An 18,915-nucleotide genomic window follows, 5' to 3' on the forward strand; every position below is an offset into this window, starting at 1 on the left:
GGATAAGATGCAGTTTTGAAAAAAGAAAAGAAATGATTGGTTGTTTGACAACCTTCTACACTGAAAACTAGGGTGCATGTTTCTGTGTTTTAAATGCATGATTCTTATTGGAAAACTGATTGAAAGGAACATTATATATGATACGCTGATATGTTGAAAAGTCAAGCACACTTGCTGTTTTGATTAGCAACATTGTGTGCTGAACTTGTGACCTGTGTGCTCAGTTAAGTGTCCATGAACTGTTTCTATGGTAACAGGTAGGCCTGGGCGGTAATTTCCGTTCCGTTCGCGGAATTTGCGGAATTTGGGTAATTTCGCGTTCCGCGGAGAACGCGAAATTGCCTAAAATTCCGATTTCCGCGACTTCGCGAAATTTTTGCTTGTTCACGTTCTCAAAATGCGTGTTTGCGAGATATTTCTCCCCGAGCACGCAAACGGCGATCGTGAACAGGAAAAAAGCATCACGAACAAGCAATTCCACGTGTTCGCGGAATTTCTGCGTGTTCGCGGAGATTTTTTACCGTTTCGCGGAGATTTGCGTAACGCGATTACGCAAATTCCGCCCACCCCTAGTAACAGGCAGAAGGCAGATTGGGGGTAGGGTTCAAATTTATGTCATTTGGAAAGGGTTGAATTGTTTAACCAATCGAAATGTGTGTTAGTTTTTTAATTAATGTGGGAAGGAATGTGATTTGATGTTTACATGTATATGTGTGCAAAATAAGAGGGAAACTTTGCCATTCTTTGGTTTTGCTGACAGGTGCACAGTGCAGAGATTCTGTATAAGACAATCTGGTGTGTGACTGACATACTTCTTAACCCCTTCAGCGCGGCGCGGATTTCCGCGCCACGCTGAAGGTTCCGTGCGCGGGCGGGGCCATGACGGAGCGGTTCCGTCATGCGCACAGCGCAACCGACGTGCATGACGGAACTGCTCCGTCATGCGCGTCGAAGGGGTTAATCTACAAAACAACTTGAAAGGTGAGTTATTTAATTGTGAGGGGATGTATGTGGTCTATTTTGATTTTAATCAGACTAATGTATTTCTACTGTTAAAGTGCATAGAGTACTTTTTTGTCTACAATCTTATTGTCAGTGTGTGTGCATCTAGAAACCATTCTGTGATAAGCATTTGTGTTTTTCATGTGTTTGCAGACAGATGACTGTGCTGTTTTCATGTTTTGGTAGAATTAGAAACCAGTCATTGTTTATGTATTTGCAAAATGAGTCACGTTTCTACACTAAAATGTAGTACTCCTTCTAGATTAAGAAATGTGTTTTGGTACAGTGCAAGGGATAGTGATGTTTGTCTAGAATCACACAGTGAGTCTGTGTATATTTAGGAATCATTTTGAGAGAAACATTTTGGTACTAGTGTGTAGTAGAACATTTTCTGCAATGTGTGCAGTCACCTTACATCTTTTAGACTAGTAAATGTATTTTGGACAAGGGATAGTTGGTTGTCTACAATCACACTGTGAGTCTGTGTGCATTTTGGTAACTATTGTGAGAAAAGCATTTGGTAACATCATGTATTTGCTGGCAGATAACTGCTTTAAAACCTGTTTTGTTGTCGAGTTTGAGTAGCATTAGAGGCCAGTCATTGCTTATGCAATTGCAAAATGAGTCAGGCTTTCACAGTAGTGTGCAGTATTGAAAGATGTAGAATGTGAGCAGTCACCTTACCCCTTCTAGACTAGTGATTGTGTCTTGGTAAAGTACAAGGAAGAGTGTTGCTTGTCAAGAATCACACTGCGAGTCTGTATGCATTTGGGAACCACTGTGAGAGAAGCATTTGGGTACTTCATATCTTTGCATACACGTAACTGCTTAAAAACCTTTCCTGTTCTCAAGTTTTGGTAGAATTAGAAGCCAGTCATTGCTTATGTATTCGGAAAATGAGTCAAGCTTTGACACTAAAGTGCAGTACTAAAACACGTAGAATGTGAACAGTTACTTTACTTCTTCCAGAGTAGTGAATGTGTTTTGGTAAAGTGCAGGGGATAGTGTTGCTTGTCTAGAATCACACTGTGAGTCTGTCTGCATTTGGGTAACCATTGTGAGAGAAGCATTTGGTAACATCATGTATTTGCTGACAGATAACTGTTTTAAAACCTGTCATGTTGTCAAGTTTTAGTAGCATTAGAAGCCAGTCATTGCTTATGCATTCATAAAATGAGTCAGGCTTTGAGTTGACACTCAAGTGCAGTACTGAAATATGTAGATTGTGTGCAGTCCCCTTACTCCTTCCAGAGTAGTGAATGTGTTTTGGTAAAGTCCAAGGGATAGTGTTGCTTCTCTAGAATCACACTGTGAGTCTGTGTGCATTTGGGCAACCATTGTGACAGAAGCATTTGGTTACATCATGTATTTGCTGATAGATAACAGCTTACAAACCTGTCATGTTGTCAAGTTTTATTAGTATTAGAAGCCAGTCATTACTTATGCATTCACAAAATGAGTCAGGCTTTCATAGTAGTGTGCAGTATGGAAATATGAAGAATCTCTGCAGTCACTTCAGCCCTTCCACACTAGTGAATGTGTTTTGGTAAAATAGAAGGAATAGTGTTGTTTGTCGCGAATCATGCTATGAGTCTGTGTGCATTTGGGAACTAATGTGAGAGAAGCATTTGGAGGTTTCATGTTTTTGCAGACACATAAGTGCTTAACAACCTATCCTGTTGTTATATTTTGGTAGAAATAGAATCCATTTATTGTTTATGTGTTTGTAAAATGAGTCAGGTTTATACACTAATGAGCAGTAGTAAAATATGTGGAATGTGTGCAATCAAATTACCTCTTCAAGAATGGTAAATGTGTTTTTGTTAAATTCAAGGGATATTGTTTGTTTTCTAGAAACACACTGTCTGTGTGCATTTAGAAACTGTAGTAAGAGAAGGATTTGGGTATTTTAAATGTTTGCAAATATATAACTGGTTAAAAACCTATCCTATTCTCATACTTTGGTAGAAAAAGAAACCAGTCATTGGTTAGGTATTTGTAAAAGAGTCAGGGTTCTACAATTATGTGCAGTAGTACAATATGTGGATTGTGTGTACTCTGTTTATCAATTCCGGAAAAGAAAATGTGCTTTGGTAATATGTATGGAATAGTTTTTGTTGTCTAGAATCACACTGAGAGTCTGTATGCATTTAGGAACCATTTAGAGAGAAGGTTTAGGGTACTTTATGTCTTTGCGTACATATAAGTACTTAAAAAACTCTAATCATTTATTCGGTACCCAAGTACTCATGCACTGAGCCAGGCCTTAGCTCATGGACTGTTTCAAACGCCTATCCACTATGCATGCAGACCTCTAACCACCTACACACTTGTCTTTCACTGCTAATTGACTAGTCAGTATCTATATACTTCAATAAACACCCTCTCACTCACCTTGCACACCTCCAGTGACTCATCCAGTACCATGTACTAATTTATTCACTGCGCCAACACCGGAAAACTTTAAAGTTTCACCCAGGCACTCTCCTACTAGTAGTCTAATGATTCAGTCAGTACCCAGGTACTCATTCTGTGAACCATGCATTACCACATGGACTGCTTCAAATGTCTATCCACTATGCATGCAGGCCTCTAACCTACTATACACTCGTCTTTAACACCTTGAATTCCCCAGTCAGTATCCATTTACTTCCAGCAAACACCCTGTCACTCCCCTTGCACTCCTCCAGTGACTCATTCAGCACCATGTAGTAATTCATTTACTGCGCCAAATCCCAAACACTTATACATTCACCCAGGCACTCTTCTTGCAATACTGTAAACATTCAGTTATTATCCAAGTAATAATGGAGTGAGGCAGGCCTTAGCACATGGATTGATTCAAACGCCTATCCACTATGCATGGAGGCCTCTAACCACCTACACAATTGTCTTTCAGACCTTCAATTTCCCAGTCAGTATCTATAAAGTCCAATAAACACTCTTTCACTCCACTTGCACAACTCTAGTGACTCATCCGGCACTATGTACTAATCTATTCACTGCGTCAAAACCCAAAAACTTTAAAAGATTAAGCCAGGCATTCTCCTTGCAGTACTCTAATGATTCAGTCAGTACCCAGGTAATCATGCAGTGACCCAGGCCTTAGCTCATGGACTGTTGCAAACGTCTATCCACTATGCATGCAGGCCTCTAACCACCTACACATTTGTCTTTCACACCATCAATACCCCAGTCGGTATTCATACAGTTCCTTCAAACACCCTGTCACTCCTCTTACACTCCTCCAGTGACTCATTCAGCACCATGTAGTAATCCATTTACTGCGCCAAAACCCAAACACTTATAAATTCACCCAGGAACTCTCCTTGCAATACTCTTAACATTCAGTTACTATCCAAGTCCTAATGGAGTGAGGCAGGCCTTAGCACATGGATTGATTCGAACTCCTATCCACTATGCATGCAGGCCTCTAACCACATACACACTTGCCTTTCACACCTTCAATACCCCAGTTGGTATTCATACAGTTCCTTCAAACACCCTGTCACTCCTCTTACACTCCTCCAGTGACTCATTCAGCACCATGTAGTAATCCATTTACTGCGCCAAAACCGAAACACTTATAAATTCACCCAGGCACTCTTCTTGCAATACTGTAAACATTCAGTTAGTATCCAAGTACTAATGGAGTGAGGCAGGCCTTAGCACATGGATTGATTAAAATGTCTATCCAGTATGCATGCAGGCATCTAACCACCTTCACACTTGTCTTTCACACCTTCAATACCCCAGACAGTATTCATACAGTTCTTGTAAACACCTTGTCACTTCCCTTACACTCCTTCAGTGACTCATTCAGCACCATGTAGTAATCCATTTACTGCGCCAAAACCCAAACACTTATAAATTCACCCTTGCACTCTCCTTGCAATACTCATACCCACCCCCCCACCCCTCAGCGCCTTGAGACCCTCACGGGTAAGTAGCGCGCTTTACAAGTACCCTGATTGATTGATTGATTGAAGTACTAATTGATTGAGGCAGGCCTTAGCCCATGGATTTATTCAAATGCCTATCCACTATGCATGCAGGCCTCTAACACCTACACACTTGTCTTTCAAACATTCAATACCTCAATTAGTATTCATACAGTTCCCGCAAACACCTTGTCACTCCCCTTACACTTCTCCAGGGACCCATTCAGCACTATGTACTAATCCATTCACTGTGCCAAAACCCAACCAGTAATAAATTTACCCAGGCACTCTCCTTGAAGTACTCTAATGATTGAGTCAGTATTGAGGTACATATGTAGTGAACCCAGCTTTAGTACATGCACTGCATCAAACGTCTACACACTATGTATGCAGGCCTCTAGCCACCTATACACTTGTCTTTCAGACCTTCAATACCCCAGTCAGTATTCATAAAGTTCCTGCAAACACCCTGTCAGTCACCTTCAACTCCTCCAGTGACCCATTCAACATCATGAACTAATCCATTGAGTGCACCAAAACCCAACCAGTTATAAATTCAGCGAGACACTCTCCTTGTAGTGCTCTAATGATTCAGTCAGTACCCAGGTACTTATGTAGTGAACCTGGCCTTTGCACATGGAGTACTTAAAACATCTATTCACTATGCAATTTCAATTTCAAAAGCTTTATTCGACAGTTTGTCTTAAAAGCACATTTAGTACATAAAATAGAGCACAATAAATATCATAAAACTATTTACACATTTTAAGAAATCAATTAAATCCAATCATTTCTGTCGAAGGTGTGATTAAACAATAAAATTATCTGGTATTTCATTAAGCTGAAAGTAATCTAGTCACATAGAAAAATGCTAGTTAGCAGCATGTTGGGTAAGCATTCGAGTGCGTATTATCCAGGACCAGCCTAAAAACTTTGCTACAGCCACCGCAATAAGTGGTGAACAATCGGAGCTCAATATCCTTAGTGCCTCTTTACAATTTCGGGTTGCCAACCTAAGACAGATGGGTCTAAGCCACCTACAGCGAGGGAGAGCATAGAGAGGGCATACAAAAAGGATATGGGCTACAGATTCACACAGATCTAAACAGTTTTGGCATCTGTCATCTTTGATTGGAGACCTATTACTTGTAAATGCCTTGACCGGAAGGGTGCCAGCTCTAAATTGAAAATATAACTTTTGATCCAATGGCCTTTCAATAATGTCCCAATATTGTTCACATTTTGGGCATGATTTATGATCCATAAAACGACCATTCGCTAGGGAATTGATTCTGTAAGACTCTGTCTGGATCATTTCCCAATATTTTTCTTTTAAATGTTTTTTGATGGGAAATTTAATGAATCCGTCTTGTCCCATAGGATACTCAGGTCTATCTTGAGCAATAGTGACCTAATTTCTTTTAACCACTGAATTTTGTGGAATTTATCGGCCAAGATCACATCCTTAAGACCCCGAGTATAATGTGTTAATTCTGGGGTCGTCCAAATGCGTCTCCAATATAATAGTGGATGCAATATGGCCAGGTCAGCTATATTCTTTCTACCCAAGTCCAACAAAAGAGGGACAGTCGGAGTACTTTGGGGAACACCTACCAGTTTACGCAGAAAAGAATTCTCTGCTCTTACCAGGCTATTCAAGTTAATATGACCCCATAATTCCGATCCATAAAGAGCTGTGTTAACAACTTTCATGTTATACACCTCGAGAGCGGAAGTGATTGGACTAGTTAAGGAAGACCTATGTTTGAGGGATAGGGCTCCTGCAAGTTGATGAAATTTTAGTAGGGCCGTATCTAAATGTCGATTAAATCCCATATTTGTTTGTAATAACAGGCCAAGATAAACAAAGGAATCAACCCGCTCAAGAGGTAAGCCATTGAGCATTATTTCACCCTTAAAAGAATTGGTCTGATTCAGTGACATGAACTTTGTCTTTGAGATGTTAATCTGCAGACCACGCTGGAGACAAAACTCCCCAAATGCATTAACTGCCTTCTGTAGGCCGCTCGGGGTCCGTGATACAATTAGGGTATCCTCCACGAACATGAGAACAGGCACGCGGGTTCCAGCCAATATAGGTGCGTCAGTGGGGGAGCTCCCAAGAAGTTTCACTATTCCATTTATGTATAAGGAAAACAGGGTTGGGGCCAGAACACACCCCTGGCGAACACCACGCTCAACCGGGAATGGTTCTGTAACCTCTCCCTGGGCCCCCCATCTGACTCTCGCGTAGTTGTTCTCATGTAGGCGGACGAGCAAAGTCAGGAGGTCAGGTGGCATCCCCTGATTGGAAAGAACGGTCCAAAGTTTACAGCGTGGAACTAAATCAAAGGCTGTTTTTAAATCGACAAACACTGCGTAAAGTGTCCCCTTTGAAATCAACACATTCCTCCAATATAACAGGGTGAAGAAAAGGACTTGGTCGATTGAGCTGGTGCATGGGCGAAATCCAGCCTGGAAAGGAGATAGAATAGCTTGTTCGTCAATCCACGTTTGTATTTTACTCTGTATCAAACGACCAACCAGTTTCTGGGCTGAGTCTATGAGGCTAATAGGCCTATAGTTGTTGGGTAGTGATTTGTCCCCTTTTTTAAAAACAGGGATGATCTCGGCTCCCTTCCATGAGGGTGGAATGGGGGCACCCCTGGCTATTGAATTTGCTAACAATGCAAAATACTGGCACCATGAGGGCCTATCACTCAGGAAAATGTCGGCCGGAATACCATCCATTCCTGGGGCTCTGCCTCTAGTGACACAGTCTAATGCCCTGTCTACATCATTGGCTGTAAACAAATTATAATGGAAAAGGATAGTAGGTGGAGGATTACTAACTGGCAACTGCTGATTTTGGGTATATTGTGGTCTAAAGAATTCCAACCATGAGTGTTGGGGGACATTGTTTTGTGGGTGGTCTCCTTGACCATCTCTATCCCATTTTATAATGTTCCAAAATTGTTTGGAATCCCTAGACGCGCATGCCGACTTCAGGTCCTGCCATCTGTCCTAGTCCCACTGCTTTTTTGCCGCCTTTTGGGCTGATCTATATAGGTCCCTTGCCTCACGGACTCTCGTGGGGTTCTTTGCTTTAAGTTCTTTACCCAGTAGTGATCTTGCATCCTTACAGGCTTTGTTATACCATTTAGCTATTTTTGGTTTAAAATTTCTGTTTCCCCTGGGAGATGACTTCTGGAAGAATGTCTTTAATTTGGAGAAAAGATTTTCATGGGCCTTCAGCATAAAACTAGGAAAGTCCCATCTGTCATTATGGGCATTTATTTCCGTTAGTGCCTTGGTGACTTCATTCTTAAGAGAGGCCAGCTCAACGAGGTTCACTGCTATTTTATCCCATTTAACGTGGCACAGATTATTAGTAGCTACAATATTCTGGGTGGTAATCGCTCCAGCTTTGGGCTCTACTTTATCCCCAGTTGGGGCATTAAAAAATGCGCAAAGAGGGTTGCGGTCACTTTCTAGCCTTGGTTTAATGGCCATATCAACCAATCTATGCCAAGATCTAATGTCCACAAGTAGATAGTCAATCCGACTGCTGCACCGTCCGTTATCGAAGGTACATGCACCCTGTTGGTCAGAGGGGTTCTCCCATTAGCTGCGCAAAGTCCTCTTTCAAGGCACATAGATTTTAACTGAATAGCTGCAGCTGACCATTTTTGGAGAGGGGGGAGTTCTAGCTTAGGGATCGCCCATCTATTGTCCTGTTCGGCTGAGTCCTGGTCTTCTTGGCCAAGCGGTTCATAGGTGGTGTTAAAGTCTCCACCCACTATCGGGACAAATTGTACTGGAAGGTCCTCTAATTGGGTATCAAGTACTGAAACCACCTCTGAGGCACGCCCTCCTTGTTGGCCTCTAGCGTAAACCTTAAAAACGGCCAATTTAGTGCCGTCGGGCCACTCCAGTCTGACGGCCAAAATATCATTTGTCGGGGTTCTGGCCTTTTGGACTTTACAGCTCAGGGACTGGCGAATCCAGATCACCAGACCTCCCGATGGTCGTTCTTTTCGCCTTTTTTCTGCAGGAGTATAGAAATTAAGGAAACCATCCCGAAAAACTGCCTCTGTCGACCAAGATTCTTGGAAAAGAATGATATCATATTGATCAATAAATACACACCATTCTGGAGATAGGGTCTTATTGCCAATTCCAGCAAGATTCCATGAGATCAGAGATAATCCCTCCTTACCCTGTTGGGGGATATTCAATTTAATATGGTTATTTTTTTGGCCTTGTAGGGCCATTTCTTGTCCCTCCATACAATACTCCATCTCTGGATCGGGTAAGGGGTTAGGAATTTGATTTACGCTATGGGTTATAGGGGAACTTTCTACACTCTGTGAATCCACGCCCCTGGTGGACGTTACATGATTATTGTCGAAATGCCCTGAGTTCTTTTTTTTAACCTCCAAGGTGTGTGAAGGAAGAAGTTGGCCGGAGTAGTCACTCCAATTGGATGGAGGGTGAGTGTTCTGATCAGTCTCCCAATGTGTGCTGACAGGTGTGTTATGAACTGGGATCAGTAGTCAGTCACAGTCCTCCATATCTGTCTATGCCCCAAAGCCATTCCTCAGGGTAATTCCATCCCAGGGAGATGGTAAACCCCCTTTCATTAATGGTCGAAGGTGGGTAAGCAGTGGACGAGTCCTTAGACTACGCCCTTTACAGCATAGTCGATCATAGAAAAATTCTAGGGTCAGTGGAATTATGGCCGAACTCCTATATTGAGGGGGGAATAAACTAGCTAGAACTGACGGCAATATTTGGGGGTTGGAAAAGTTTACAACTATGCAATCCCCTCCAAAACGCTTCTTGCTCGTACCCAACCATTGTACCCTTCTGGCCATTATAATATCCTTTGCTAGTTGGTGTTTCCCCTATCCGAGATCCACATGTTATTGGATAACCAGTGAAGCACTTTGTCAATAAGGTTACTTGCGGATTCTTCTTTACCTGGGCTTAAGCATGGGGCACTAGCTAAAACTAGTAATAAGGGGGTGGCCTCGGGGGTGAGTTGGAATGCTTCCCTAACTCTAGGGGTCAGAGAATGAACACACCTGGCATCCAAACTACTATTAGAACTGGGAAGTGTGGCCCCCTCACTCGATTTTGCCGGAGCCCTGGTAATCAGAGGATCTTTATAGCCCAGAGTTTTTCCATTCAATATGGGATCAACATCCTCGATTAAGATGGTAGTCTGTCTCAAGGGTTGAGCCCGGTGTATGTCAGTGGAACTTGGGGTGGGTAGCTGGGGCAATGGGACCAGAGGCTGAGATTCACTGTGATCTAAGGGGGGATTGGGTGGTCCTTTCAATTCCCAGCTCTTTTCGATGGCAGACGTTTTACCTTCAAGAGAGGATAACCTATCTATTATCGGGGCTAAAATAAGGTCTAGTTTCTCTTTAAATACCACCCAGAGGCGATCCATTTGGGCTTCCAAAGGGGTGTTCAGTTTACTTTTTTTTTGTTTGGGCTTTTGTAACCCTGGCCCCTTCGGAGGGGCAATCTTACTTGTTAGCCCCACCCCTCCAGCCCTGGTACAGCGTCTTTTCTTTTGGGCGGGAGAGGGAGTAATACTGAGAGAGGAATCTTCTATCACATCTATTGTGGTGGATCTGGACGACTGATCATTGGTAGACATAGCATTCCCTAGTAAATCCCTTGGTATGTCCAGCACTATGGGGTCCAGCTGGGACTCTAGACCCTCAGGTTCAGCATGAACCGACACAACTGTGGTAGACCCTAGATCCAACGACAGTCTTTTCTCAGTTCTTTCTATTTCCTCATTCAGCATACTGGAAACTTTCACCAAATAGGAGTCCAATGTCGCTACATCCCCTCCTTTACTATGGGCAGCTCTTGTTTTCCTTTTCGCCATAGCAAATGCACGTACAAATGTTACAGTACCTTTATGCAGTGAATCTTAGGGGGGCGGCCCAGCCCAGCCGCCTTCAGTCCATGACTGCCACAGACGGCCCGCCCTTTGCCCGGGCTTAGCCTGGTGCCGCCCGCCCGTGCGCGTCCCGCGACGCGGAGGAAGCCTCCTCGAATTGAGCGCCTCTGGGCGCGGAAGTAGGTGTGTTAGGGGGCGGTGACACTGCCGGGGATTGTGGGGGTTGGAGTCTGTTCCCTCCGCACAGCGACCGCAAAGGTCTCCTAAAGCGGCGGCGGGAGGGAGCAACAAGCCCAAACAATGGCGTTCACCCCACACATCCTGTCAGCAACCAGAGCGTCTCTGCTAATGTCCCAGGTAAGCGCAAAACACACGTGAAAATTCTTAGGTTCCCGCTCCACCGAGGGAGCCTCCTCGAATTTAGTGCCTCCGGGCGCGGAAGTAGGTGTGTTAGGGGGCGGTGACACTGCCGGGGATTGTGGGGGTTGGAGTCTGTTCCCTCCGCACAGCGACCGCAAAGGTCTCCTGAAGCGGTGGCGGGAGGGAGCAACAAGCCCAAACACTGACGTTCACCCCACACGTCCTGCCAGCAACCAGAGCGTCTCTGCTAATGTCCCAGGTAAGCACAAAACACACGTGAAAATTCTTAGGTTCCCGCTCCACCGAGGGAGCCTCCTCGAATTTAGCGCCTCCGGGCACGGAAGTAGGTGTGTTAGGGGGCGGTGACACTGCCGGGGATTGTGGGGGTTGGAGTCTGTTCCCTCCGCACAGCCACCGCAAAGGTCTCCTGAAGTGGCGGCGGGAGGGAGCAACAAGCCCAAACACTGGCGTTCACCCCACACGTCCTGCCAGCAACCAGAGCATCTCTGCTAATGTCCCAGGTAAGCGCAAAACACATGTGAAAATTCTTAGGTTCACTATGCATGTAGGACTCTAACCAGCTACAAAATTGTCTTTCACACCTTCAATTGACCAGTCAGTATCTATAAACTCCAATTAACACACTGTCACTCCCCTTGCTCACCTCTAGTGACTCATCTGGCACCATGTACTAATCTATTCACTGCGCCAAAACTCAAAAACTTAAAAAGATTCACCCAGGCACTCTCCTTGCAGTACTCTAATGATTCAGTCAGTACCCAAGTACTAATGGAGTGAGGCAGGCCTTAGCACTTAGACTGCTACAAACCCATATCCACTATGCATGCAGTCCTCTAACCACCTACATATTTGTCTTTCACACCTTAAATACTCCAGTCGGTATTCATACAGTTCCTTCAAACACCCTGTCACTCCTCTTACACTCCTCCAGTGACTCATTCAGCACCATGTAGTAATCCATTTACTGTGCCAAAACCCAAACACTTATAAATTCACCCAGGCACTCTTCTTGCAATACTGTAAACATTCAGTTAGTATCCAAGTACTAATGGAGTGAGGCAGGCCTTAGCACATGGATTGATTCAAACGCCGATCCACTATGCATGGAGGCCTCTAACCACCTACTTAATTGTCTTTCAGACCTTCAATTTCCCAGTCAGTATCTATAAACTCCAATAAACACCCTGTCACTCCACTTGCACACCTCCAGAGACTCATCTGGCACTATGTACTAATCTATTCACTGCGCCAAAACCCAAAAACTTAAAAAGATTCACCCAGGCACTCTCCTTGCAATACTCTAATGATTCAGTCAGTACCCAGGTAGTCATGCAGTGAGCCAGGCCTTAGCCCATGGACTGTTTCAAACGTCTATCTACTATGCATGCAGGCCTCTAACCACCTACACACTTGTCTTTCACACCCTCAATACCCCAGCCAGTATTCATACAGTTCCTGCAAACACCCTGTCACTCCCCCTACACTCCTTCAGTGACTCATTCAGCACCATGTAGTAATCAATTTACTGTGCCAAAACCCAAACACTTATAAATTCATCCAGGCACTCTCCTTACAATACTCTAAGCATTCAGTTACTATCCAAGTACTAATGGAGTGAGGCAGGCCTTAGCAGATGGATTGATTCAAACACCTATCCAATATGCATGCAGGCCTCTAACCACCTATACACTTGTCTTTCACACCATCAATATCCCAGTCAGTATCCATACAGTTCTTGCAAAGAGCCTGGCACTCCCTTTGCACTTCTCCAGTGATTTATTCAGGACCATGTAGTAATCCATCTACTGTGCCAAAACCCAAACACTTATAATCCATTAACTGTGCCAAAAAACAAACACTTAAAAATTCATCCAGGCACTCTACTTGCAATACTCTAAACATTTAGTCAGTACCCAAGTACTAATGGAGTGAGGCAGGCCTTAGCACATGGATTGATTCAAAAGCCTATCCACTATGCATGTAGGCCTCTAACCACCTACACACCTTCAATTCACCAGTCAGTATCCATACACTTCCCACAAACACCCTGTCAATCCCCTTGCACTCCTCTAGTGACTCATCCGGCACCATGTACTAATCTATTCACTGCACAAAAACCCAAACCCTTAAAAGATTCATTCAGGCACTCTCCTTGCATTACTCTAATGTTTCAGTCAGTACTCAGGTACTCATGCATTGAAGCATGCCTTTTCACAAGGACTGTTTGAAATAACTATCCAGTATGTATGTACTGGTCTAACCAGTTTCACACTTGTGCATCAGGCCTACATTTCCACAGTCACTATGCATACACTCCTGCAAACACACTGTGATTTCTGTTGCAAACCCATAGTGAGTCTTTCAGTAGCATGTAGTAATCTATTCAGTAAAGTAAAATTCAAACAACTGTGAATTCACCCAGTGTCTCTCCTTATAGTACTGTAATCATTCAGTCAGTAAGCATGTACTCTTTCAGTGAGGCAGGCTTTAGGGCATGAACTGCTTCAAAGAAGTATGCACTATGCATGTAGTGGTCTAACCACCGTCACACTTTTGCTTCAGGCCTATAATTTCCTAGTCAGTATTTATATAAAATGTGTTTGTATAGTAATAGAAAAGTATAATTTATAAAGATATTAATATACATTTATTTGTGATAAATTTTTACAGATACTGTTCATCACCATTAAAATAGAGAAATCATGCCGGACATAGTAAGAAAAAGAAAAGAACAGCAGAAGGACAGTTACTTGAAGAAAAATCAACTACAAGTATTGAACGAACAACATAATGTGGCTAAAAAGAAAAAATCTTCTGGTAAGATCACAAAGCAATTTATTAAAAATGTTCGTAGGACCAGACAGAATGTACAGGATGCTGAAACCTCTGAGAATGCTTCAACTAGAAAAAATATTCAAAATAATAGCAAAAGCAAAAAAGCAAATGGACAGTCAAAGGAGATGAAGTATGGTAAAAGAATGCAAAATCAGAATAATAAATACGCAAAAAAAATATTTTACAAGAGAGTAGTACATAATTTGCTGAAAGATGTGAAGAAATATAAAAAGAGAGCTCTATTTTATAAAAAGAAGAAGCATATTGAAACCATTGTTGAAAAGGCTTCTGAAGTAAAAAGGAAACTATTCATTTTAGTATTAAACAGAATTCGATCACTAGATAAACCAATCCACTCAATGAAGGCCAAAAGTAGGAGGAACATAGTAATTAACAGAACACATTTTTGTGATGTTTTTTTGGGTGAATGGAAACACAGTTCAAGTTCAGAGCCTGTCTTTAATGAAGAGAGTTATTTACAGAGCAATAATTTATTGCATGCAGTTGACACCAGTGGTCGAGGTTATGAGGTTAGAAATGGTTGTCCAATTGACAAAGAGAAAATGGTTGAAAGAAATGCAGAAGAAGTGAAAGCTGATGAAGTTCTAGGGAGACGTCCTAAAGACCCTGTGTACACTTGGGATTGCAGTAGTATTTGTAGCGTACAACAAGAATCTATTGATAAATTATGCAGTTTCTTACGAGCATATAGTAAAACAAGTGTTAAACAAAAGATTAACGTGTTGCAAGGACTAGACCCTTGCAGAGTGTGAAAAAATACTGGTTTGCAAGGTCATTCTCTGGCTTGTCTTTCTAGGAGAGTTTGTCAAAGTGTTTTTCACCATTTCAAATGCGGAAGTTGATGAGAAGACTGTATTATGCAAAAAGTCCAGCACTAAAGTTAAATGAGCTGAACAGTGCTCTTTTGTGTGGGTCAGTATCAGATGTGAAGAAGGTTTGTGCTGATATTGAGTTTTGTTACTTTGGTCCTCAGCAAGAGAGTGCAGAAACTGACACATTAGTAGAACAACATTTTGAAGACAATGTAGAACCCATGATTACAAAAAAATGTTGAAGATCAAATCACAAAGTGTAAGGTAATTTCAGGTGAAAGACCAAATGTTTCTTATATTTGTTGTCGGCGAACTCACTATAAAAATCAGACTAGGAGTGTCAATCTGTATTTAAAAAGTGAAAGAGAAACTAATGATAAGTGGAAGGAATTTGCAACTTGTTTTTTTGGTAGAGGATTGTTTTGATTATGGATCTGAGTAGCATATTTGCAAATATTGTTATCACATATTAGATGAGAATAAAATGCCCACTAAAGCTGTTCATAATAATCTAGAGTTGGTTGCTATTCCTCCAGAGCTGATAGATTTAAATACCAATGAGTCTATTCTCATTCAATGTGTGCACCCGTTTCAGGCTATTGTTCGTATGGAGCCTAAAACAGGTAAATTGCCTCCATCAGACTTACAAAGAGGATTGAAAGGTAGAGTTGTGTATTTACCGTTAGATTTAAAGAAAAACATTTAAACTATTGGTGTAGAACATGCAGAAAATGAACCACTAGTCTAGTTATTGGTGTTCCTACTAAGAATAAGAAAATCTGACAAGAGTTAGTGGATGTTAGAAAAGTGCAAAAGGCAACATTGTATCTGATAAAAAATAATGAGTACTATAGAAATGTGTTTGTATGAGAAGAAGAAATAGATTTAGCAGAAGATACTGAAACATTAAGTGGACAAATTGAAAAAGTGGACATGTCCAGATGTGAAGAAATCTATGAACATTACAGTATACATCCACTTCATTCCAAAGAAGTGATGGGGAATACGATTGAGTTGTTCAAAATGAAAAAAGCAAGAGGAAGTCCCATGAGTGTATGGGAAGAGAGCTTGGAAGCTCGTTGTTTCCCGCAGTTGTTTCCAACAGGAAAAGGTGGACGATATGATGAACGTCCTGTGCAGATTCCTGCATCTGAATATCGGACAACAAGATTATATGCAGAAGATCCAAGATTTTGACAATGTATCCCTTAAATGTTTCATCTTCTGTTTGAAAGTGACTTGTCTGGACTTTCATATGCAGTAAATCACATTTTAAAAACTGGAATGCATCTGCAAAATATAACTGCAAAGGATTTTATGGATAAAGTGCATCAGAGAGATAATCATTTAGAATCTCAGTTGATTAATCAGATGGCATGTCAGCGTGGGATTAATAAATATTGGTACCGTTGTCATGGAGAACTGAAATGTATGCTACGGAACTTAGGAACTTATACATGGTTTGTTACACTAAGGGGTCGATTCCGGTCGATTCCGATCCTGTATTTTTTATTTCCGTACGACTCGTATCCGTAATTTTTTCCATACGAATCGTACAAGTCACGTCCGACCCGTGAAGTATGATTCATATGGGAAAAATACATACGGATCGGCCCGATCTGTACGAATCGGATCGGGAAAAGTTGTACGAGACGGACCCGGACACTTTTCCGTACGAATCGTAAAACTAAAGTCCGACCGTACAAGTACGATCCGGACCGGCTTTCCGATTTACGAATCGTACGGAAAACGTCCCGCACATGGGGAATGACTTTACCCACTACAAAGCAAACTTTGTACGACTCGTATCCCGGGAAAAGTTGTTCCCGGGGTGCGAGCCATACAGGGGTAAGAGTCGTACAGGCCCCCCATGCATATGTACGCATCTTACACCAACATCGCGCATGTACGCACCTTACACCAACATTGCGTATGTACGCACCTTACACCAACATCGCGTATGTACGCACCTTACAACAACATCGCGTATGTACGCACCGTACATATGCAATGTTGGTGTACGCACCGTATATACACAATGTTGGTTACGCACCGTACATACGCAATGTTGGTTACGCACCGTACATACGCAATGATGGTGTACGCACCATACATACGTAAGGTTGGTGCATGCACCGTACATACGCAATGTTGGTTACGCACCGTACATACGCAATGTTGGTTACGCACCGTACATACGCAATGTTGGGGTATGCACCGTACATAGGCAATGCATGTGGGGTGTATGCCTCTACGACTCGTACCCCTGTACGAGTCGCACCCCTGGGAACGTGTCAGAGTACGACTGGTACCGCGGACAACGTCGCGTATGACCGAGTCGGACACACAAAAAAACAGAAGCAAATACAACGAAACGAGTCGTACTGAACCATGGACACTGTAAAACAGCACAAGGAGGGTCTATTCGACTCGCACAACACCACAAAACACGTCTACAGTGCACAAAACATGGAAATGACTGACCTGGCCATATCCAAACAGGCAAACAGAGGGGCAAACTCACAACCACCCCTTATAACGCACCCACCAAAAATTCAAACTGAGGCCCACCCACAAATGGACCAATAAAAAGGGCCCACACACACAAAACATGAACCTTTGCAACCGACTCACTGCAGCTAGAGAGCACACACCAACAACTGCACCCATCCACCTTAACATATACACCTTCACACAACCTCCTTCACACATACCCCCTCTTCACATTCCGACCCACACCTTCACATTCAGACCCACAAACCCACAACCATCCACACCCTCACCCCACACAATGCCCACAGACAAGAATCCAAAGTTCACAAGGGAGGAGCTGGAGATCCTTGTCAATGAAGTCATCAGAGTCGAGCCACAGCTGTTTGGAACATTGGTCAGACAGACCAGCATAGGCGAAAAATCACTTATGTAACATGGGGGTAATGGCATCCACACCCCAACTACACAAAATGCACGCAACTACCCCCAAGCCCTCACCGGCCAGAACCACAGTCAAAAACAATGCTAATGCCACTAACATGTGTATGCCCCATTGAGAAAGCAAAGCCATGCTATGTCCCATGCTACACGAAGCACTAACCCAAGAATGGATGTCCGGTATGCTGGGAGGGTGGGTGTCAAAAAACGCATTGTTGAACTCCAAATCAGACACAATTGCCCCCATCCCATACGGCCCAGGTACATACCCATGCACCATGCGCAATGCACAGGGACTGGGAAAGTACTGACAAGATAGCTGACACTTGGCCCTGGTGTAGGCAGCACAAGGCCCTCCTGTGACCAGTGAAAACACAAACACCAAGACAACAAGGTCAGATATCTAGGACAGGAACTCACTGTCATGGCAGCATGCTCCATGGGGGGACAGCTACATCACCTGGGAGCCCCAGTGCCAAATCACACTACACCTACCAGCAGGCCCTGTCTCACACACACCCCTTACACAAGCAGACACCCCCGGGACAGGCAATGGATTTACCCAATGTCACAATGGACATGTAACACAACAAGACCAATACATAGCCGAAGAAGCATCCAAGCCAAAAATCTACATGTCAAAGATTCAGGAGAACATATCAATCTGTCCCCCGCAACATACCCATTCACAAGTGAGCATTGAGGAGAATGCTAGGCACATACAACTACCTGGAGGAACAGTGCCAACTTGAATGTGTATGAAACATGGATGTTGCATGAAACAGCATTAACATTGTCTATCTCTCACACACAGGGCAACGTGATGAATCTCCCCCCAACAATGGGGGTGAAGAATCACAGTCCCAGGTTCGGGAGGAACCTGATCCCACTGGCAGCGACGCCTCTCAACACTCCGCGGAAGACCCCGACTGACCTGGAACCTCTGCTGTCCAAGACCCTGCATTACCTGGTTCAGCAACATCCATGCCAACCACCACCCCCATTCCTGCCACATCCCAGGAGACACCGAGGAGCCTTGCCCGCAGTGAACAACTGAGCCAGTCTGACC

Source organism: Triturus cristatus, chromosome 5_2 (genome assembly GCF_964204655.1).
Source record: "Triturus cristatus chromosome 5_2, aTriCri1.1, whole genome shotgun sequence".
Classification (NCBI taxonomy): domain Eukaryota; kingdom Metazoa; phylum Chordata; class Amphibia; order Caudata; family Salamandridae; genus Triturus; species Triturus cristatus.